Source organism: Apteryx mantelli, chromosome 23, assembly GCF_036417845.1.
Source record: "Apteryx mantelli isolate bAptMan1 chromosome 23, bAptMan1.hap1, whole genome shotgun sequence".
Classification (NCBI taxonomy): domain Eukaryota; kingdom Metazoa; phylum Chordata; class Aves; order Apterygiformes; family Apterygidae; genus Apteryx; species Apteryx mantelli.
Genome location: NC_090000.1, coordinates 9906347 through 9930140, shown reverse-complemented (window position 1 = coordinate 9930140; position 23794 = coordinate 9906347). Strand labels below are relative to the sequence as shown.

The following is a 23794-nucleotide window of genomic DNA, read 5'->3' as shown; positions in this document are numbered from 1 at the left end:
CTGAAGCATCTCTCCTGTGAGGAAAGGCTGAGAGAGCTGGGCCTGGTCAGTCTGGAGAAGAGAAGGCTGAAGGGGGATCTTATCAATGTCTATAAGTATACGAAGGGAGGGTATAAAGAGGGTGCTTTAAATAAGATATCCTTACTGTGAGGGTAGCAGAGCACTGGTACAGGCTGCCCAGAGAGGTTTTGGAATCTCCTTCCTCAGAGATATTCAAAAGACGTCTGGACAGGGTCCTGGGCTATATGCTGTAGGTGACCCTGCTTGAGCAGGGGCGTTGGACTAGATGATCTCCGGAGGTCCCTTCCAACCGCAGACATTCTGTTATTCTGTGAAGCAGCCAGTGGAGAAGTGAGCCCTGGAGCTTAGGGTAAAATCTGGGTGACAAGCGAGTAAAGAGTTAATAAGACTGAAGAAGTTTGCCAACTGATTTATGCAAGGCTTCTGGGATAGAAACTGCACGGACTTCAGGGAGGGAGGAAGTGATACGGAGGTACTGCAGTCTTCCCTCGCTAGCATGGACTTTTCAAGCAGAAAAAGCAGATACGGTCCTGTGACTGGGTAACTCACAGAGGTCAGCAAAAGCAGTGTTTGCCCAGAGCCCCAGCCATATAAAAAGAAACTTGGAGCAGGTAGGCAGTCGCAGGCACTGGGATAGTCGCAGGCACAGTCGTGCCTGGGATATGTGGTTGTGAGGTCACTTCTGCATGAGTACTGATAGGCCAACTGTAGGCACTTGGCTTGCATATTGATTCTGAGGTCCCTGCTACTTGAGTACATCATAGGCCAGAAGCAGGAACATGGCGGAGGTAAGTGCTTTTCTGGTCACTTGTGCATGAGTACTGAAAAGCCAGCAGCAGGCACATGGCTTGGCTAGTGATTGTGAGGTCACAGCTTCCTCACTACCTGATAGGCCAGCAAAATGCACATGGCTTGGATGTTGCCTGAGGTCACTGCTATCTGCATCAGTTATAGGCAGGCAGCAGGCACATGGCTTAGATGTTGCTTGCGAGGACACTGCCTCCCAACTACCTCTTAGGCCAGTATCAGGTACAGGGGTTCGATATTGAATGGGAGGTCACTTCTGCCTGAGTACCTGATAGGCCAGGAGCAGGCATATGGCTTGGATATTGCATGTAAGGTCACTGCTTCCTGAATACCTGACAATCCATCAGTAGGCACATTGCTTTGATGTTGATTGTGAGGTCCCTTCTTTCTGAATATCAGATACACCACAAGCAGGCACATGGCCTGGGTATGTGCTTATGAGGGCACTTCTGTCTCAGCACCTGTTAGGCCAATAGCAGGCAGCTGGGTCGGATATATGGTTGTGAGGTCACTCCTGCATGAGTACCTGATAGGCCAGTAGCAGGCGCTTGGGTGGGGTCACTGCCATACATCAGAATGAGGAACATGGCATGGGAATGTGTTTATCACTGCAGGAGTGCTAATAGGCCAGCAGCAGGCACATGGCTTTGATGTTGACTGTGATGTCATTGCTACCTGGTTACCCGATAGGCCAGCAGCAGCCACATGACAGGGGTATGTTGCTGTGAGGTCATTTCCATGTGAGTGTTGATAGGCCAGCAGCAGGCACATATGCGGAGTATGTGGTTGTGAAGTCACTTCTCCATGTATACTGATTGGCTGTGGCAGGCACATGGCTTGGATGTTGATTGTGGGGTCACTGCTGCCTGAGTACCTGATAGGCCAGGAAAACTAAAGGTTCTCTCAGATAGTGCTGCTCTCTGGAAGAAGTTATTTCAGCTAAATTAGAAGCACATTTACATTATTTTGCTGACAGAAATACATTACTTATACAAAAAGAATAAATGAAATGAATCCTTACTTCTTCTGCATCACTGAAAACCTCAGGATCTTCCATCACCTTCATGTCATCCACGGCTTTGTAATACTGCTTCTGCGCAACTAATGCAAAATTGCACATGTCACAGCAATGAAAAGCAAGTGTGGAAAAAGGGTTGAAAGAATAAATAGAAGCAGTAGGACATCTTCATATGGAATGCACACAACGGCAGAGTCACATTCACACTTATGCAGGTTCTTAAAAACTAAGGAAATGCTAGTTCCAATGTTCACTCTTTATAGAGAGATTGAAGAATAAGTGTTTGAGAATTTGCAACCACACACTCTAGTTAGGTTCATTTTCCCTCCTGCTGAGGGCACTGAAAAATCCACTTCTGTAGAAGAAACAGAGAAATTCTGAAGATCATAGTAAGATATTAGGAAGAAAATAGGGTCGATTTTAACAGTACTTGAACTGCTCTGCATGATAGTAATAAGTCATTTGCAGCTAACTGCTTTCCTCACATACAAAGACTCTCTATTCTTCTCTTAACTGGGGTGTAAAGTTTCTTCCATCACTACCTACGTTAGACAGGCCACCCCACTATTGTTACACTGCAAATCTCCTAGGAAACAATGCCAGCTTGGGCTGCCCAAAGGGCCCCTTGAGAATTAAGCCCCAGACAAGAATGCAGAAATGTTACAACTACTTCAGCTGGTCTGCAGTCCATTCTTCTTCAGTGTCCTAACTCCACCAGGGTACGAACAACATTTCAACTTTTGAAAGCATGGAACAAAAACTGATTAATACCGAAGGAGTTTCTCGTACTGAGACAATTGCTGAGGAGCACAAATCTGCTGAAAGTCACAAGGGGAAGCACCACAGAGGCCATCGACACAAGAGGCTCTAGTATGAAGGTCTTTCATCAAAGGATAATCCAACATCCAAGACAGCAATGGCAAGTCAAACATGAGCTGTGTCACAGTCTTTAGATGGGAAGCGCCTTTACAACTCTTCCTCTCACATGCCTTCTCAGTCTGGGAAGACTTAAACAGCCATGGCTATCTACTTGCAAAGCACTCTGGTCAAACCAGCTTGGCTGCACAATCCCAAGGAATACAGGTACAATACAGAACTCAGCAGACCTGTTAACACTAGTTACAGGAGAGAGCTTTGTAGGCAGAGGAAGAGCAGACCGCTGTCCGAGCAAGGAACAAAGGTTCTAGCACCACAGATGACAGGGAAATAGTAACAGAGATGCGAATGTGCTGCTGGGGAACAAAGGTTCCAAAATTCCAAGTTCCGCAACCCCAACAGCACCGTATTATGGAGAGATCCTGTATCCCCGCAGTTATTACAAGGACATAGCACACCGTGAGGAGGATATAGAGAATTCTCAGCCCTCCCACTGAATACCTTTCCCTCGTGTTGCCAGGAAGCACAATACCTCTTTTTCTTTTCAAAAGGAGGAGGAAGGCCCTAGTCCCTCTCACGGCATTGTACACAGGCTTCCTAAGAAGGATTCTTTTAGTCACTCTGCAAGTTTTTGCAGAGAAAAGCCTATAAACTACAAGAAAGATTCAGGACTCAGGTGTGCTGGGTACCTTACAGACACAGGTCTACGCGTAGGTGCCTTTCCAAACTTGGTAACATTTTGAGGACTCAGGAGTAAGATCTCAAAGACCGAAGTGGGACAGAGATCTGAAAAGAGTGGGGAAAAGATGCAGGATTTGCATACAAGCTGAAGACTTGCACTAAATAGGCTGATGCCAGTTCTAAGATACTGACATGCTCATATTCCCTGAAGACTTTCAGAGGTAGATCGAGCATGACATAACTCATTATGCTGCTGTTACACTTCCTTTTCCAGTTGGAAGTTTTGCAGAGATTGGATGTAGAGAAATACACTCCCTTGTAAGGTGTCCATATTTGCAGGCTTTTGTCAAGGCTAGAGTCAGAAGAGGGTGGGATGGTTTTTCTCATTGATCTTACACAATGTCTAGTGAAACATTCAATTTTGCCAGGAGAAAATTCTGAAGGAAATAAGCAAACATGAAGGTAACTCTCTGAACCACGTATGTTCTGCTAAGAAGGAAATTCTGCCTTACCTATGCATTTTGATTGCAGAACTCTCCTGGCTTCGTAGTGGGGCAACTGTCAGCAGGAAAACTTGGATTTACTTCTGAGCCTAGAGGTAGCCTTCAGGAAGAACTCACAAAGAAAAGCCTTTCAAAGCTGAACCTCCCCCACCCCACTCTTCTTGCAGGCAAATGATGTTCTTTGGAAGAGTTGTTGCAGCAAAGTCTTTCACATAGCTTAGGGGTTCCTGAAAAAAGTCACCTTTTCCTTCCAAATAATTGGTTCAGAGGGCCAGTCAAGCTTACCTCATATGTCCCAGAATTAAATTCTCCACAGAAGACTTTTTTCCCCTTGCTCTCTCCCCCATTTATGGCTGCGTTTGGAAGGATCTAGAAGGACTCCCTTTAGAAGCACTCCATTTATCCAAAAGAAACCAACAGTCAACATAAGACCCCAGCTTGCCACACCAAACTTTCCTTCTCATAACATTTAAAGGAAGCTGGTAGCAAAGGCTCACATACCTTGCTACATACACCTAGGATGAGCTCCCACCAGCTACAAAGAAATGGGTAAGGAGACTCATTCTGTCCAAGGCTTAGAGCACTTTTGTTTGTTCCTGTTCATCTCGTTCACACTGCTGTTTGCACAAGAAGGATGAGGGCTATCACTTGTACAATGTGAGGAAAGCCACGGTGACTTGGAGAACTGTGGCTTGTCCAGTTTACAAAGTGAAGTTTCATTAAGAGCATGCCAGACTTCAGAAGCCTCTTCAGCCTTGTTTGCTTTTCCAAGTGTATTTAGCTGCGATTCAGTTTCTCACCGGACTTATCAATCTGCAGTGCAATGCACCGAGTTACTAGCTGATCCAAGCATGTCTTGCTGAAGCAGGCAGCTCTTCCTCTCCTTCCTGGTTTGTGATAGGTTATGGGACTAAAGGCTAATCTCCACAAACACAGAGGAGCAGAGGAACAATGACAGGCGGCAGAACCCCCCATAACCTCATCAGAACCAACGGAGCACCTGAACCCGGCTCCTCAACCCCTTGTCCTGGTGTGACACCCACCGCATGAGTCAATGGTCTCCCTGCACCACCTTGCAGACCCCCTTGCAGGGGGTTACTGCCTGCAGAAGTGTGGGACTCAATAGGGGACACCAGGAAGAACATTTTGCAATTGAGGGAGACTTATTACGGGACGATTTGGGGAAGGACCAAAGATGGTGAAAGGGAGGGATCAAACTGGCTTAGGGAAGAAGCAATGTGGAGAAACAGAGGGCAAAGGGGATAAAAGGTGCCGGTTGCTTGTGAACAGGTGCCTGGTGAGTCAGCTTGTCTGGCCATGTCTGTGCCTGGTAACTGCAGCCCGTCCTGTCTTCTCTTGACTCCCCTTTCAGCTGTTCTCTGGGCTGAGGGGCTCTCTACTCTGTGTGCATGTGTGTGAATGGAGGTCAAAGTGCCACCACTGGAGAAGGGGCCAGCAGTCATGGGGCCTGTGAGCTGAGGGTGCCAGCAGCCTCAGGGACCGTGGGGTCTGGGGTCAGCTACTGGAAAGGCCCCTGGCCAGGAGCAGCCAGCGGAGAGACCCTTTTACCGGGTTTGTCCCTGTGCGTGCGAGTCAGGGGCCTGAGGGCACAGACAGTTCTTAACGGCCCTGAGCAGCTTCTCCCAGGGCCTCCCCCCACACCCCCTGCTCCGGGCCCAGGCCACCACTGAAGATCAGCCCTGGACCTTCAGGCCCTGCCTGAGCTCTGCTCTAGGAGGGCTGGTCTCCAGCGCAGCCGCAGCCATGTCCGTGCCTGGCCACGGCGCCGGGCTGCCCCGAGGCCCCGGGACGCCCGACGCCACACGCAGCCACCTCTAAGATGGCGCCATCCTGCTGGGTGGGGGAGGGGGGCTGATGGCCACCTCTCCTGGCTGAAAGGTTGCCATGGCACCGCCCCAGTGCGGCCCTCCTGTTGGCTGGCAAGAGGAGTAGGGCGGGGCTCCCTTGGACTGACGGCACTGTCAGCCAATCAGAGTCCAGCATGCAGGGCCCTCAGGGAGGGGAGGAAGCAGTGGGGCCTGGGTGGGGGAGAGGGGAGAGAGAAGAGGGGAGAGGGAGCGAGGGGGAGAGAAGAGAGGGAGAAAACCACGTGAAAGAGAGATGGGAGAGGGGAGAGGGAGAGAAGGGGAGAGGAGAGGGAGAGAGAGTGCGAGTGGGTTTGGTTGGGCTGTGGGTGTGTTCAAATGCTAGCGGGTGCCCTCATGCCAGGTGGGGGCAGCACTGCTGGCAACAGGGCTGCTTTCCTCCAGGGAGCCAGCTGCTTTCCTCTGGGAAGATCAAAGCATAAAATAGGACAACGCCTTTTCTGCTTCATGTGTAGAGGGTTTGCTGAGTTTGTTCATCATTTGGGAAGGAAGCAGACTTGTGAGTTCTTTGAGGGCCGGCTTCTTGCTCTGACTCAGACAGGAGGCCCTGCTGTCTTCAGCTTCATGATCGCTGCTCCCATGCAGTTGTCCTGTTAGAAAATGTCGCCAGTCATTACTTGCAGGTTGATATCCAATTCCGAAGTATCACAGGGGAGGTGCGGGTACTACATAGGCAGAAGCTAATCTTCTGTTGGGGCAGTAACTGGTACCTACTGGGTGTTTTGCTGCACTATGAACATTATGAGGCCACGAGGTGAATCAGGGAGGCCATTCAGTAGCTGGCTCAGCCTTGGGGGAGGGCAGGGGGAGCTGCAGGTGGCAATAGCCGTGTGGCCGGGGTGTGGGCAGTGAGGTTATGACTATGTATGAGAGCTCTGCCAGAAAATCACCAATGTCAAGTCAACTCTTTGTCAGTAGTTGATAAGCCAGCAGGAGGCTCACGACTCCACTACTGATTCTGAGGTCACTTCTGCCTGAGAACCTAATAGGTCAGCAGGAGGAACAAGGCTTGGATATTGATGGTGAGGTCACTTCTGATGGATGAACTGATTGGATAGCAGCAGAGCTGTGGCTGGAAAGGTGAATGTGAGGTCACTTCTACACTTAGCTCTTGGTAGGGCAGCAGTGGGTACATGGCTGGGATATATGCTTTTGAGATCACTTCTACCTGAGCAGCTGATAAGCAGGATTTGGCTCCTGGCTGGGGAAGTTCCAGTGAGGTAACTTCCATCTCAGATTCTTATAGGCCAGGAAGAAGCACATAGGTGTGAAGGTGACTGTGGGGCCAGCTCTTTCTGAGTACCTGACAGGCCAGCAGCTTGCACATGGCTGGGAATTGCCTTGGAGGCCACTCCTGTCCTGGCAGCATCTAGGCCTGCAACAGGCACATGGCTGTAAACGTCACAGTGAAGTCCTTTCTGTGTGAGAAGCGGATAGGCCAGCAGCATGTTCATGGCGGGAGAAGTTCTTTTGCTGAAGCTTCTGTCTCTGAAGTGCACAGGTCAGCAGAAGGCATATGGTGGGTGTAAGCATTGGTGGGGTCAGTTCTGTCTGAGACAAAAGGCTTGGATGTCTTCTGTGAGGACACTTCTGTCAGAGAAGCTCATCGGGCAGTAGCGTGCACATGAATTTATTCCATTCCATTATCATTCTTTAGTACTGGTACATTTAAAATGTGGATGTTGTCCTCTGGCAATTGTGGACATTGAGTGTGACTCTGTACTTCTTTCAGGCTAGAAGGCTGAAGCCTGCCAGGGAGCCAGCAAGACTTTGATAGGCCACTAAATGAGTCCGGAGCTGGTGTGAGCAGTGGCGTTAGTAATCTCTGATTTCCAGGCTGTGTGTGCTGTAGAAATTCCACCTGTCCAATGGCAGGGAGCTTGTTAGATTTTCCTGCAGGGTCTGTACTGGGTCTCTGTTCTTCATGTGTACACTTGCTTGAATATCACCTCTGGGACAGTAACATGTCCAATGCTCTGTCTGAGTATGTTCTGCTTGGAGAATGGGTGCAAAGGCTCTTGGAGGAGACGGAGGTAATGTCAGCGCCAAAGAAAGGCCTGGGAAAAATGCACACAGAGGCCTCTTTTTGGCAGCAGGTTAGGCACAAGGGAGAGGAGAGCTTCATCCTTGGGAAGCCCCTTGGAAGCACTTCCTGAGATTCCTTGAGGTGGGAACTGAACATGAGCAGGGCTGAAAATGGATGTTCAGAGCAAGTGCATTTTCAAAGCTGTTGGGGGACTAAAAGCAACTTCAAGGGATGGAGAATGGCCCTTGCTGTGTTTTCAGGCCTTGGGGGGGGGGGCCCTGACTGCTTCCATGTCTAGTCCTGTCCCCTCTGTGTCCCTGATGTGCCATGCTAATGCAGCAGTGCCCTCAGAATGAAGATCAAAGGCTTGTGCCTGCTGCTGGCCTATCAAGGAATGTGGGAGAAGTGATATCAGAATCAACATCCAAGGCCTGTGTCTGCTGCTGGCCTGTGAGCTCTTCAGGGAGTAGTGACCTGACAACCAGCGTCCAAGCCATGTGGCTGCTGCTGGCCTATCAGTTACTCTAGCAGGAATGCCCTCAAAAGCATGTGTCGCAGCCATGTGCCTGCTGCTGGCCCATCAGGCCCTATGGAACCAGTGACTTCACAATCAATATCCAAGCCATGTGCCTGTTGGGAAAGGAAGGGACGGGAAGGTAAATAAGTTAAGTGCAAAGTGCTCCTGAGAGGCTAAGGCCAGCATCCCATTAAAGGGGAAAATAATACAGTAATGTGAAGAAAGCAAGCCACGATACTATTCAAAGAGCCTAATACAATGTCCCCAAATTCTTCAACAGAAATCCACTCATTAAGTGGAAAAGTAAAAGACATAACTGTATGTGAAAGTGTAATGGCATTGAAATGCATAAAGATGTGCAATAGCAGAATGGTGTGATGGTGTGAGATGCAGCATTCCTAAGGAGAAATCTGCATTGAAATGTGTGTGCTGTTTTGCTTAAATGGTGGTGTGCAATGAGAGGGCAGTTAGAGAGAGATGGAGAGGTGGCGAGTGCCAGTGGCCGTGGGCTGCGAAGGTGCTGTGAGCTGTGAGCACTGGGACCCTGCTGCACAGGGGACAGCCATGCCCCTGCCTGGCCCTGAATCCACAAGCCCGGGAGGAGTTTGGTCACCTGAGGAGAAAAATCCCCCTCCAGGACCTGGGTGCAGCACCTGTGCCTGCAAAGTCATCAGCAGCAGCCCCTGCAGCCCCATCCCTGGGAGCAGGTTCAGGGCTGGAGATGGCACAGTGGAGACCTGCTGTGACACTGCCTGGGGCACCGAGCCCAGAGAGAAACCACCGTCTTCCTGGCTCAGGCACTGCTGCAGGGAGAGTGTGGCACGGGGGCTGCTGACGTCACGTGGGCTGTGGTTTGTGCACCTGCAGGCAAGGCTTTGATCTCCCGATCAGCCCCAGCGAGGGAATAACGGGCCCTTGGGTGAACACCCTGAGAGTAGGGAGGGCTCTGAACGCCTGGGCTTCCCTGTCTGCTGTGAGAGGAGTGAAATGCCCCAGCTCCCTGCTCCCGGCCAAGGCACCCACTGCGGGGCTGTGCGGGAAGGGATCGACAAGCCCATTCTCATGGGAAGGGGCTCTGGCCATGGTAACGAGGCCTTTCACCACTGCTGCTGCTCCCAGCACAGTGGGGCTGTAGCAGGGTTGGGGCTGTTTCCTTCCCTTCATGACACTGCCCTCCCCAGGGGCAGTCCCAGCTCCATGGTCCCCATGGTACAGGGACAACAGGACACTCGCACCTTGGCCACTTGGGTACACACAGCAGACGAGATGCCCAAAGCTCCTGGTCCCCACACTGGGGTACAAGGGGCGGCAGAGCCATTTCCCCACCACGATCTGCCCTGTCCCACAGGGGTGGGTCCCATGACGATGCGCCAGTGCAGCGATGTGACATCCGCATCGGAGCCGTCCCTCATATATGGTCATGAATGGCACTGGAGAAGTTCATTGGAGGGCTGTGTCAGATGGGAGATGGCTCCTGATAATGTCTAAAAAGGTGCCTGCTGCTTCGATTGGCTCCTCCTGCAGCTGGGCCAGCACCTGCAGATATATATTGCCCTCCTGCCTTTGTTGTCCCCTGCGAGTCCCCAGGAGCTGTGGCAAGGAGTGGGTTGCCACAGGGCCAGCAGGGCAGGAGGCTGCGGATGGAGGCCGAGGGAGTCCTCGTCCCTCGGGTGCTGTGGCTACTCCTCTGGGTGCAGCTCTGCAGGGGTAAGTGCCTGCTTCCTTGTCCCACAGCCCTGGGGCCAACGGGCACCAGTGAGGTCACTGGGATCCCTCCGCAAATGGGGTTTCCTCCCCCAGCCCAAAGAGGCAAGGGGCAGAAGGTGCTCAAGTCCATGCAGCCTGTGCCTTTGCTTTTGCCTCTCTGGGTAGGAGAAGGGTTTTTGTGCTTCCAGGGCTGCTGTGCTGCTGTGGTAGTCATTGCCTGAGTGTGTTTAGAGACAGCTCATCCTTGGGCATCCTTTGGGGACCCCCTGTTCCCCCAGCGCTGTGCCCTTGGAGCTGGCAGTGGGTCAGCTGGTGACTGCAGCGCTCATCGATCCCTGGGGCACAGCCAACCCCCGGGGTGCCCAGGAGGCTTTCTGTGGTGTTCACTGCCCTGGGTTCAGGGTGTGCTTGGCCTGAGGAAAGGCAGTTTGTGCTTTGCAGAGAGGAGGGGACCAGGACACCTGCACCCACAGCCCAGCAGAGAGGTGTCCTTCCCAGGAGTCCTGGCCAAGAGCAGGGGCTGGGCTCATGCCCATGTGCGAGGAGGGGACGTGGGTTGGGAGGGATCATGGGGATCATCTCAGTGCTCCCTGGGGATGTGGAAAACCCTGCAGGAGGTGGGTGGGTTTGGGTGGTTCCCAGAGCAGGCGGTGGGCATGGGGCTGGGGCCCTGGGAGGAGCAGCAGTGTGTGGGGAGGTCTGGGGGTTCAGGGCTGCTCATGGGGCACTTTTCTGTGGAGGAGTGGGTGCCCTGTGCAGGGCCAGGCACGGTGTCCGCATGGGCATGGGCAGGGTGGATTGGGCTGCTGGGGTGTGAGGAGGTGCCGAGGGCTGTGGGGTGTGAATGTCCCAGCAGGATCAGAGCTGGGCATCCCCCAGCCGAGCCCAGCGCAGCCTGCGGGGAGAGGAGGGACACAAGCACTGTCCCGGGACAGCCCGGAGAGGGGAGAGGGCTCCCACCCCAGTGTCTGGGACTTGGCCCCAGGCAGGGGACCCCACACAGTGGTAGCAATGGGGCTCTGTGCTCTCCTAACCGGTCCTGTGTCTGTTTGAAGGTGCTTCCGAGCTGAGGCTGAAGGCTGGAGGCAGTCACTGTGCTGGGAGAGTGGAGGTGAAACACCAGGGTCAGTGGGGGACGGTGTGTGGTTATGGCTTTACCATGGAAGATGCTGTTGTGGTTTGTAAGCAGTTAGGCTGTGGATCTGCTCTCCAGTTTTTTTGGAACGCACATTTTGGGCGAGGATCTGGCCCGATTTGGCTGAGCGCTCTTAAGTGTCGAGGCACCGAGACTGCCTTGTCTGAGTGCAGTCATGCTGGCTGGGGAAAACATTTCTGCACTCATGGTCGGGACACTGGAGTGATTTGTTCAGGTAAGGAGTCAGTCAATCCCTCCCGTTTGGGGTCGGGGCTGGGATCAGGGCATTAACTGGGCTGTGCCCTGAAGGAGAAATGTGTGGGTACCAGTGCAGGCGCTGACGTGGCTCCTCTTGCTGCCAAGCTGGGACTGTTGCTGCTGATGTCCCTGCAGGGGACAAGGGGCTCAGCCACCCTCAGGCGGTGCCTCGGGCTGAAGATGAACCCCTCACCCGGCCCCACAGGGTCTTTTGGTCTCCATCAATCTCTGCCTGTTCTGCCAGGACCCATCGGGCAGTGCTGAGGGTCCCCATGCCCTAGACACCAGGGACGACTTGCTCGTCACCCCACAGCTGGGCAATGGCACGAGATGGCCAGGGTCATTCCCCTCGGGTCATTCCCCTCACAGACAGGAGTGCCTCAGCTGAATCAAAGGGCCTTTTCAGCGGGGAGAAGAGCAGGGCGTGGAGCAGAGGAGCAGGGCAGCGGGTAGGACCTTGCACCCTGTGCCCAGGGCCCCCTGCTGGCTGCTTTCCAGACACTCCTGCCTGCCCACGGCTCCCCACGCTGTCCTGTGCCACAGGGCTTTGCCAGCACTTACTGACCCTCATCTGCACCTGCTTTTGCAGTGAGAGCTGGTGTTGGCCCAGGGCTTCCCGTGGGTCTCCTGCTCCTCTGCCCGGTCACTGGTCTGCTCCGTGTGCACCCCTGGCAGCGTGCTGTGGCCCTGCCTGGGGACACCCCTCCCCGGGCACATGTCAGAGGGGGCAGCTGGCCCAGACACCAACCCAGTTACAGCTGCACCATTTCTGTGCCTGGCACGTGTGTCCCCTCCCAGACACCTCAACACCCCAGGACAGCCCTGGAAACAGGGCACATTTCGGGCTGCTCCGAGGTGCTTCCCCAGCCTGGCCCTGAGCTCCGCAGGGGCTGAGCAGTCTGCAGGAGCCATGAACACCTGGGCCCATTTTCCCGGACCAGGTGCTGCTGTGCCAGGGGACCCTGTGGCAGGCAGTGCCAGGCCTCTGGGGCAGCATCATTTCTCTGAGCAGTGCCTGTGGCTGTGGTTCCGGGATAGACACAAGCCCTGGAGCACTGTGCAGGTGTGAGAGGAGGTGAGGGAGGCCCTGAAGGCTTTGTGTCATCAGCACCCACTGACGGCTGCTGCCGGGATGTTCACGGGGCATTTTGGATGTGGCTGCCTTGGAAACGATGTGGGATGTGGGCATGTAACTGCCAGAAGCCTCTGGGAACTGCCTGCCATTGGTGTTTTTTCCAGGATTTGTGCAGCTGGCTGGAGGGGACAGCCCCTGCTCAGGACGTGTGGAGATCAGAGACGGAGGCCAGTGGAGAACAGTCTGTGACTCACACTTTGATCTCAAAGCTGCTAACGTTATCTGCAGGGAGCTGCAGTGTGGCAGAGCCCTGTCCGTGCCCGGGGCAGCCCACTTTGGAGAGGGGGTCGGTCCCATCTGGGACAGAGAGCTGCAGTGTGTGGGGAATGAATCCGTCCTCTCCTCCTGCCCCTGGAGGTCCCTCAGCAACCTGACCTGCACCCATGCGAACGACGCTGGTGTCACCTGCACACGTGAGCATTCAGGGAGGAGGTGTGAAATGCCTGCTGTGTGCTGTGGGGTAGGGGAGTGTGGAAGTGACCATGCTGAGCATGGTGTGAGTACAGGAGGCATGGAGTTGTCTGTAATCTTCCAGTGATGCAGGCAAAGGAGATGGGATTGCATCTCTGTGGCATTTCCCTCTTTGGCTACTGGAGGTGCAAGAGCACAAAGCCATCCTCTCCAATTGCCCTCTCTCTGCTTTGCAATATTTGCAGGCTTCAGGCTAGTGAATGGCAGCACGGCGTGTTCGGGGCGAGTGGAGATGCAGGTGCAGGCAACCTGGGGGACCCTCTGTGACTCTCGCTGGGACTTCTCCGACGCCCACGTTCTCTGTCATCAGCTCAACTGTGGATTTGCTGAGTCTGTTCCTGGAGAAGGGCATTTTGGGAGAGGAACGGGCCCTGTCTGGAGAGAGAGCTTCCACTGTGAGGGCACCGAATCCCATTTGGGACAGTGCCCTGTGACTGCCCTGGGGGCCTCCCAGTGCTCACAGGACAATGATGCTGGTGTTTTCTGCTCAGGTGAGTGCAGGGAAAAGGCAGGATTAGCCAGACTTGCCCCTTGTGTGTGACACAGCAAGCCAACAAAGCAGGGAAGCCCAAGGCAACAAGAACGTGTATTTCTTCCTGGAGCAACCCTGGCTTTCCACGGAGGGATTCAAAGGGCTTTGCCTGCTCAGGCAGACCACTTTGCGTTGTGAGAGACAAGGACCGAGCAGGGAGGAGGCATCTCTGCCTCCCTAAGGCAGGTGGTTCAGGCGCTGAGGGCCACCATCAGGCATGGCCTTCTCTGCGCTCCTCCTGCAGCACAGGCACGGGACGAGGCTGCGGGGCACACCTCCACTCACTGTGGCTGCAGAGGACCCTCTGCTCCCTCCTGCAGCACACAGACCCATCCCAGACCTGCAGAGAGCCCTGCAGAGAGACCCTGATGCCACCACCTGCAGGGACTGCCCTGGGTTCGCCCAGCAGGAGCAATGCCTGGGGCTGAGCAGCAGAGCAGGACTGGGATTTGCCCTGGCTTCTTGCAGCATATACCCCAAACTCAATGTGTCTTTTCAGAAAGGCCCCCCTCCCTCTGCTTCCTGCCAAAGACACAAGCTCCCAGTCCCCGATCCATGGGGATGCAGAAGGGCCATGTGGGCTCTTCCCCGGCTATCTCAGCAGGTGCCAGCCGCAGGGTGGAGACGGGAGCAAGGCTTGTGCTCGTCCTGTCCATCGCCCAGGCCATTGGCTAGGCCACTGCTTGCTCCTGCTGGAGCTGCTCCATATGCGCCATTTAGGACATATGTGGTGACTCTGAGATTTGCCCAGACCTCCCATGCTTTCCCATCTCTGCACCTTCCTGAGCAATGACAGCGTATGGCTGAGCAAGGTTTAGTGGCTGGAGAAAATAAAAAATGCCTTGGAAAACTCCCATCCCTGAGCTCCTCACTGTGAGCTGGCTACAGTTGGGTGAGCTCCAGGGTGTCCAAGGACATCAGAAATGGGAGACACATGGCAGGGTGCAGGGCTGCCTGGTTTCACAGAGGGTGCAGGGCATTTCCCCTGTCTCTGGGCAGGGCCCTTGGGATCCCTGCGGCTGGTGGACGGAGGGAGCCGGTGTGACGGGCGAGTGGAGATGGCCCTGCACGGGGCGTGGGGCAGAGTCCTGGATGACGAGTGGGACGTGAACGATGCCAGCGTGGTGTGCCGGCAGCTCCAGTGCGGAGAGGCAGAGCGAGCCTACAATCTGCCAAAGCCTGAGGGAGGGACGGGCCCCGTGGAGCTGAGAAGGGTCCAGTGTGGAGGGAAGGAGGCTCACCTGACCCTCTGCAACATCTCCCTGCCTGAGGCAGCGCCAGCAGGAACTGCTGAGGACGTGGGGGTGGTTTGCTCAGGTGAGTCACTCTGACAGTCCCTGCTGCGCTGTGCTCCCCAGGACCGCGAGACCCTGACAGCGGGGGTTTCTCCGGGCTGCAGGGAGCTGGCGGGTCCGGCTGGTGAACGGGACAGGGCGCTGTGCCGGGAGAGTGGAGATCTACTATCAGGGCACCTGGGGGACCATCTGCAACGACTCCTGGGACCTGTCCGACGCCACCGTTGTTTGCCACCAGCTGGACTGCGGGGTGGCTGTGGAGGTGGTCGGCTCTGCTCATTACGGGGAAGGCTCCGGGCAGATCTGGCTGGACAACGTGAACTGCTCTGGGGATGAAGCTGCTCTCTGGGACTGCCCTGCCGCGACCTGGGGACAGCACAACTGCCCCCACAAAAAGGATGCAGGAGTTGTCTGCTCAGGTGTGTGCTGGGAGCGGTGGTGGGAGCCTGGTGCGTGTGGAGGTAGGGATGAGGGGAGAGCAGGGCATGGCCGGGACTGTCCCTGGCTGCCCCAAGCCCCCTTCCTGCCCCCGTCCTAGGGACAGCCGTGCACAGTCCCCACCGGCCTTTACTCAGGGTTATGGAGAGAGAACAGCCATGCGCAGGGGCTAGAGGGGAGGGCACTGCTGCACCTCAGGGACTGCTCTCTGCTCCCTTGCTGAAATGGTGACTTGCTGGCAGTGCCCTCTGCCTGTCTGAGCCCTGGAGTGCCCAGAAGGGTCCCTGCTTCTTGGAGTAACTCTCCTGCCCTCGGCTGCCAAAGAACAGCCAGAGGGATTGCCAGGGATGCCTGCGGTTTCTCTCTCCGCACCCCAGAACCAGCTTGTTCCCCCACTTTGTGCCTTTCCTTCCAGAGTTTGTGGCCCTGAGGCTGGAGAACAGCAATGGCTGCTCTGGGCGCCTGCAGGTTTTCTACAACGGGACGTGGGGAAGTGTTTGCTCCAACTCAATGACTCTCGCCACCGTGTCCCTGGTGTGCAAAGAGCTGGGCTGTGGAGATGAAGGCTCCTTTGAAAGAGTCCAGCAGTACGGCAATGTGTCTGGCCCCACGTGGCTGGATCGTGTTGAATGTGGGAAGAGGAACATTTCCTTTTGGCAGTGCCCCTCTTCTCCCTGGAACCCGCAGTCATGTAATGACCAACAAGAAGAGACCCACATCACCTGCAATGGTAATGCTGCAGCCACCTGGGCACAAAGCTCACACCAAGTCTTGCTCCCTGTTCAGCAAGGTGCAATGCAGAGAAAGAGCTTGGTAGTGACACGAGCAAGATTTCAGCTCTCAGGGTGACCCACGTTCATCAGCAATAGCTGTCCTGAGCTCCCCGCATAGCCCAAGGAGGGGCAGAGGCACCTGCAGGCAGGGTCTCCTCCCCCTCATCTTGGACACCTCTCGGAGGCGCCTGTTGCTCTTTATGTTCAATAGAGAGCACCAGGACCACCAGCTTTTAGCTTGGAAAGACTGGGCAGAGCAGAGCATCCTGCTCATGGCTGTGGTTTGCTGAGGGAATGGGAAGAGTGACACCAGTCCTGGTGGCTGTGGGTTGTTTGGAAAACAGGCACTGCCCCGGGCACTGCCAGCACTCTGGCTCAGGAAAGCCTCCCCTCTGGGAGCATCCGTCTGCTCCTCTGCTAACCATGGACCCTTTGGGGCTGAGCTTTGAGTGCCATGCTGGTATACACTGAATTACTGGGGGTTTTGGCTGCTGTGCATGATCAAGGAGGCACTGGGAGGTTGAAGCAGTTTGTGGGGCAGGGTGTCCTCAGGCCTCTGCCCATGGGACTCCTGCAGCTCCCTGGGTGCATCCCCTGGGCTGCTGGTGCTGTCCTCCCTGTGGCCCAGAGCAGAGGCCCTGGGTGCTGTCACAGGGACCCAGACGGGGGCAGTTCAGAGGGGACTTGTAGGGTACATCCACTGACACACACACCCACAGACATCTCTGTTTCTCTCTGCTCTGCAGCTCCACCCAGGACGACAATGCCACCTCACCAAGCAGGTAACCTCTCCTCCTCCCTGGAGGATGATCTCCCCAGGCCAGGCTGCGAGCTGCAGCCTGAGGGAAGGGGCTCTGACATCTCTGTTTCTTTCTGCTCTGCAGCTCCACCCAGGATGACAATGTCACCTCCCCGAGCAGGTAACCTGTCCTCCTCCCTGGGGGTTGATCTCCCCAGGCCAGGCTGTGAGCTGCAGCCTGAGGGAAGGGGCTCTGTGCTGGGGTGCGAAGCCCTGGAGAGGAGGCCCTGGGGTGGGAACAGGTAGCTTTGGGGAGGGCTGTGATTCCCCCAGCAGTGTGGGAGCTGCCCCGTGACCCACCTCTGTGCCCCCACCCCCTGCTGCCATGTGTCGGGGGTAAGGACTGGGGTGTCCATGGGTCCCCACCTCCCCCAGGCCAGGAGCTGCCTCCTTCATGTCCCTGCCTGTGCAGATCTGCCCCGGGGCCATGAGAAGGATAGCAGGAGAATCTCAGTGCCTGTCATCATCTGCATCATCCTGGGGGCCCTGCTGTGCCTGATCCTGGCCCTGCTGGTGGGGCAAGTGAGAAGTGCCAGAGCTCAGCGCAGAGGTGGGTCCTTCCCCATCGGTCCCAGGTGGGCGACGCCTCTTGGCAGCCCTGCGGGTGCTGTGGGGTGTCCGTGAGGGGCAGAGACAGAGCTGGGGTGGGGGTGCTGCCTCCTGCCCTATCCCTGCCCCTTCACTGTCTGGCTGGGGACAGCAGCAAGCAGGGTGGAGAGAGTCGAGACACAGGAGGAGATGGTGACAGGGGAGGATAGAAACGGCAGTGAGGGGCTGGGGGAGATGGGAACAGCGAGAGACCTTTGAGGATGCTGCTGGCCCCACTCTGGTCAGAGCTGGAGGGGAGGCCGTGGGGCAGGAGCGGTGCCGGAAGGCAGGCAGGGCAGGGGTTCTCTGTGTGCGGGTGTCTGGTCCCTGGGCTTCTCCCTGCGTCCATCCCTTCCCACCCATGCCACGACCTGTCTGGCAGAGAACGGAAGTTCACCAGGGAGAGGAGCTGCGGGAGCTGCTCCAGGGTCCGAGGAGGGAGTGACTCAGGGTGAAAAGGGGCATGGGGCTGTCTCTGAAGGGAGAGCGTGAGGATGCCATTGCCCCAGACCATATGCACAGGGATGCTGTTGTCAGCAGGGATGTGGCCAAGATGAGTGGACAGAGCAGTGGGGCCAGGCCGTGGGGTGTGTCCTGGGCTGGCCCAGGCAGAAGGGATGGGTGAGCACATTGGGGTCCAGTCTCCTGTCTCCATGTCCCTGTGCCGACCTTGCCTCTGTCCCCAGGCTCCAGGAGGTCTCTGGAGTCCTTCTCTGAGGCCGTGTACCAGGAGATTGACTACAGCCTGACGTGGGAGAAACAGGCGAAGTTTGGTCGCTCAGGTCAGTGTGGGTCGCTGCTGGGAGGGAGCACATCTGCAGGGCCCTTTCCCTCAGCCCTGACCCAGGACAGCACCTCGGCAGCTCCCAGGCCAGTGGTCCCCGCAGCGCTGGGGCCACGGGGTCTGCGGGGAGAGCAGCCCAGTGCTGGGCTCAGGAGAGGAGCTTCCTCCCCACCAGCTCTGCCCATCGCAGCCAGGGGCACAGCTCCTCCCTGCCTCTCCTGCTGCACCCCTGGGGTTGTACCTGGTGGGTGAGGGAAGGGGCCGTCCTAGGGCAGCTCTGAAAGGCCCTTTGAGATGGGGTTTGTCCCATGGCAGCAGGGCAAGCCCCAAGCCCTCCTCCCCGTGCAGTCCCTGCTGTGTAGGGCCCCCTTCCCAGCAGCCCTGGCCATGAGCAGGGCCAGCAGAGCTCACCCCGATAACACCCGCTGCTCCTCTCCGCAGGCTCCTCTTCAGAGGGGTCCCTGACCAAGCTGCAGCCCGACCCCGGGGACAGCGAGGAGGAGGACGGTGCTGGGTCAGCCCCAGGTAATGGAGGGGGAGGCAGAGGAAGGGTCGATCTCTCCCTCCCATAGCTGTATGAACGACAGCAGTGTCACTGAGTATCACTGTCGCGGTGGGGAGGAATCGCCCTCGTGTGTGACTCCAGAGCTGTCCTGAGCGGGCAAGGGTCGGATGTGCCCACTGGATCTGGGTACCTGCAGCCCTGTGCCCTGAGGGGTCGCATGGGGACTTCCCGTGCTCGACCCATCCCTGCCTCCAGCAGGTCCCGAATTCGCCCCGAGGAGCTGTGCCTCCAAGCCCCGACATCTCCTCAGGCACACGGGGAGCCTTCACAGCCAACTCCAGGGCAGAGCCCGACACTGCCAGCCTTGTGGCTGGGCAAGAGGGATCCCCACTGCTGCACGCACACTCCTGTACCCAAGGGGAGGTGGGCAGAACGCAGGGTCTCCTGTAGTCCTGCCAGCACCAGCATTTCAGCCCCTTGGTCGGGCATGTCCTTCCTTCCTCCGCTCTGTGAGAGGGCTCTTCCCATTGCCAACAGCTCCCCTCTCCTTTCAGATGTCCCCACCCTGCCCAGAGGTGACCCAGCAGATGACTATGATGATGCCAAGGAAGTCTCTGAGCCCAGGGAGGATTTTCTTCCTGGGCAGCAAGACTGGGAAGCACCCAGGGAAACAGAGGAGGGAGACGAGCCCGGGGAGGCACAGAGAGGTGAGGGGGAAGGCAGTGCTTCCGGCTCCTGGGGTGCCGTCCCCAGTGCCCAGAGTGTCACTGTGTACTGAGAGCCTGACCTCTCGGGACGGGGAGGGATCCTGTCCAAGGTGTTTTCCTGGTGGGGAAAGTGGGGAGGGATATTGGGCTGGGTGTCTCAGGGGCAGTGAGAGGAGGGGTTGGAAGGGGATATACAGCCCAGGAGGGGCACCCGCATGGGGAAAACTGCAATGCAGTGTCCTTGCTGCTTCCAGGGTGGAGCCTGCACTCCCGAGGAAGTGACAGAGCCCCCGGAGCCAGGAGAGCCACCCCATCCCTGCCCTCCATGGACACGGGGTATGATGATGCTGAAGAGGCAGCTCTGGCACATCCCCATGAGGACAGCAAGGCTGAGAGACAGGGCCCTGGTGCCAAACGGTCCTTGAGCCCAGGGCCAGGGGAGCCCACTGCTGCCGTGCAGTTGGGCGCACCGGGGACAGAAGAGAGGCCTGTGCAGCTGGGAGAGCCGTGAGTGCCAGAGAGCGCTCTCCCTTCTCCCACTGGCAGCAGAAACAGCTGGGCCTTTCCTCTATTTCTGTTCCCATACTTTTACAGCGTGCATTGGTATTTGTTCTTACTAAACCCTTTGGAGGTTTGATCCAGAGCTGGAGCCTCCCTCCCCAGGTGGCGGGAGTGTCCCCAAGGCTGATCAGGGAGAGCAAAGCACCAAGAACCAGCAGTGGGGAAGGGGCACGTCTTGGGAACAGCGGGCTCTGAGACAGGCTGTGCACCTGCAAGTGCCCATGGTCCCTGGAGTGCGATAACAGTGAATAGCCCAGCTGGAGGATATTCCTGCTGGCAGAGACATTTCCATCCTGCAACCCACACACAGAGTTTCCAGCCAAAATGGGTCCCTCTACAGGGTCCCGTAATGCCCCTCTGGGCAGGGAGGGCCAGTCTCCTCCCCCACCAGAGTGCCCCTGCTGGCTCTTTTCCCCAGGGCTCTACCAGGGCCACGCAAGGCATGGAGGCCACCACAGAGCTGTAGTGACAGGGTTATCTCTGGGCTGTGGCCCCACAGACGTGTGTCCGGAGGTGACAGCAGGGCCCTGAACACCCCAGCCAGACCCAGAGGGGTTCATCACCCAGGGATCACCTCCCCATAGCAGCTGGGAGGCAGCTCTGCTTCCCGCTGCCCTGGCACATGGTACAGAGCAGCTTGTTTGGGCACCCAGAGCTGGGATTTCCCCTCCTCTGGCTCCACAGGGACTCCCGTTTCCAGGGGCTGCTCCTCGCTCCCACAGCCCTCGTGGACCCTCAAGCACACCTGGCACAGCCTGAGCTGGCTCCTTCCTGGCAGGGGCTGTGAGGCACCAGGGCCCTGGGCAGCCCTGGGACCCCCGTCCTCCTGCTCCCATCCACCCCCACCCCTCTGCCCTCCCGCTGCTGGGCTGCAAGGGCAGAAGAAGGAGCTGCCTCGCCTGGGGCGCCAGTTTGGGTTTGTGGAGGGGGAGATCTGTGTGTAGGGCACAGGGGGACGGGAGCAGGCAGTGATGTGAAGAGATGTTTCCTTTTGCAGTGCATGGGGCCATGCGACTGCCCTCAGCTCTCCCTGCCCAGCAGCCAGAGCACAGCTCACCTCTTCCCCGCAGCCTGCACCATCAGGCTGGGAGACAAAATCAAATGCGTCTGCCCAGGGTCTGGTGCCTGTCTTGGGGAGGCAGAAGATAACTCCCCCATTCCCGGTGCTGCCCAGCGCTGCCTCTGCTTCATAAGAGGGTTTCAGCTCTGGGTCCCTGGAGGGACATGTCTGCTCTCCCCCAGCAGCCAAGCCACCACCCAGCAGTGGGGGTTGTGTGTGTCCCCTCCATTCCCCCAGCCAGGGCAGGGGAAAGCTGGGCTCCCCGCTGGGAACAGCCACAGCTTGGCTGCCTGCAAAAAGCAGGATCCTGCCCTTGAGGAGAGGAGGCAGCCGGCAGCTGTCACCAGCACCCTCTCCCATGGGAGCGCTTCCCCAGGCATCGCTGGGAGCTCCTCCAGCCTTGAGCCCTGCACTGACCCTCCATGGGCAGCAGCACATCCTGGGGCTGGGGACATCGCGGCTCCTCTCCAGGCTGGAGCACTGGTGCTGGGGACCTTGCAGGAGGGCTGGACCATGTGTGCAGAGCTGGGAAGGGATCGCAGGAGGGGACTGGATGTAGGCAGTGTAGGCGTGAGGGAAAAGTCCCAGTGCTGCTCAGCGAGGGGTCTCAGGCATCTCTGTCCCAGGCTGCGTGTGGCAGGGCAGGGGGACCCCAGGGTGCAGAGGGGCTCTTGCTCTGGGGCAGACACTTCTGTGCTGGAGCACCTGCTCTGCAGGGACCTGGTTGTGTGCCAGGTGCCTCTCACCAGCCTCTTCTGCCCTGGAGATTTAGACCTCAGGGCCAAAGTGCAGAGTAAGCAAGGGCTGGACCCTGCTCCTTCCCCTCGGTCGTCCCAGATCAGCTGCTGATCCAATGGGAGCTGGACAGGGGCTTGGTTGGCACTCAGTCACCATGTCCAGCCCTCAGCTACACTGCAGGAGAGCTGGGCTGTGCTGGCCCCACTAATGGTCTGCCCTGCCCTCCTGCCCGGATCTGACCCTACATGCACTGCTCTCTGCTGGGGAACACAGATGGTGTCAGCAGAATGTCCCCAGGGTGGTGGGGCAGGGCTGGGGTGTCCCTGGGGGCCCTTGGGGTGCTGGGGCTCAGACTCCACCTCCAGCCCCAGGACCTGGAGCCTCCCTGCTGGCAGCCCCTGCCCTGAGACAGCCCCCTCCGTCAACAGCCCCCGGCCCGTTTTTCTCTGTGGGAAATGCATGGCTGGAGCCTGAGCCCAGTAGGAGCAGGGGTTTCCTGTGGGGATGGGGGTTGTGTTTCCAGCAGCCGTGTTCATCACCCATCTCCACGAGGTCTCACTCTGGGAATGCTCTTCTCCTGTGGACTTTCCACATTTGGAGTGGAGAAGGATAGGGGCTTTCTCCTTGGGCTTGGGGGAAGCTCAGGAGGAAGATGACAGCTTTGGAGCACTCCGAGGTGGCAGTGCATCCATAGAGCTCTTGCCAGGCTGCAGGGTGGCCCTGTAGCTCAGGGATTCGAGCACCACCTCTGTAAACCAGGGGATGGGAGCACAAACCTCCCCAGGACCTGGGCACTGGATCCTGGTTTGCTCGTCCCTATGGCACCAAGCAGGAGCTTCTGTGGTGAGCTCACCTGCTGTTCACAGCCATGCTGGGGCGAGCACAAAACTGCCTTCCCAAGGGCTAGGGCTGCCAGCTCTGCTCAGCCCCACGGCCCATCTGCTGTGGGACAAGCACCTGTTCAGCCAGCTCTGGGGCTGATGGAACTGCTAAAAGAATTGTCATGGGCAGATGGATTTGGGCAAGTCATGGTCAGTCCCTCTGATGCAGACACCTTCCTCTGAGAAAGCCCCCCATGTCCCCTCTCCTACTCAACAGAGCCTCTGCCCTGACAGCCATGGAGTCCAGGACACGAGCTGCCTCCTCTGCAGCCAGACCTCTGGCTGAGGAGAGGGACATCTCTCTTTCCACGGGCCCATTTCATGCTGCCCAACAGGGGGGCTGAGAGTGACTGCCCTGCAATATCGCTGTCTGCAAGGTGGCCTGCCCAACTGGGTAAAGGTGAAGACTTTCCTGAGTGCCTGTCTGTCTCTCTCTGCTTGCCTCTTTTGGCAGCAGGATCATGATATTGCTCCTTGTTTTCCCTCCTGCCCATGCTGCTCCTGTTCTTCTCTCGGGCTTTCAAGGGTTGGGAGGTTTCAGGTGCAGTTCAGACACCAATGCTGCAAGTTGTGCAACAGAGAGCCTGCATGGGAGTGAGATTGCCCCAGCCCCCTTCAAACCTGCGTGGCTCCAGGAAATCCAGTCCATGGTGTTGGGAAATGAACTGACCCACCCTGAAGGAGAGACCCTCTGTAGGACATTTGACTGTTTCCCTGTGATGTCCTGCCAGACTTTGAGCTGCCCTCCAGAAAGGCACATCTGTCTCATAGCATCTCTCTGATATCCGAGAGAAGCATGAAGAAGCTGCAGAGATGTTAAGAGTACAGAGATGGTGGTGGGAGGCTGTACAGGGGCAGCTGAAAAGAGCCCTGTGTGTCCTTGGCTAGAAGGGGAGTGTGGAGACCTCCCTCAGGTGCTCTGAGAAAGGGAGAGAAGTTTGGAGATCTGCACTTCATAACTGGACTCCTCTGCTCTCAGCAGTGGCTGGTTTCTTTTTAGGGTGACATCATCCTCCAGCTCAGAGAGGTGCGAGCATGGGACAGCTGGTACCAAGGCTAATCGGCAGACTAGCTTTCCTCACTCTGCACCAA

At 56.9% G+C, this 23794-nt stretch overlaps 1 pseudogene; it reads left to right on the top strand.

Moving 5' to 3' along the window:
- Window positions 1-19973, top strand: part of LOC136993991 (scavenger receptor cysteine-rich type 1 protein M130-like) — a 51057-nt pseudogene extending 31084 nt beyond the window's left edge.
- The last annotated feature ends 3821 nt before the right edge of the window (window positions 19974-23794 follow it).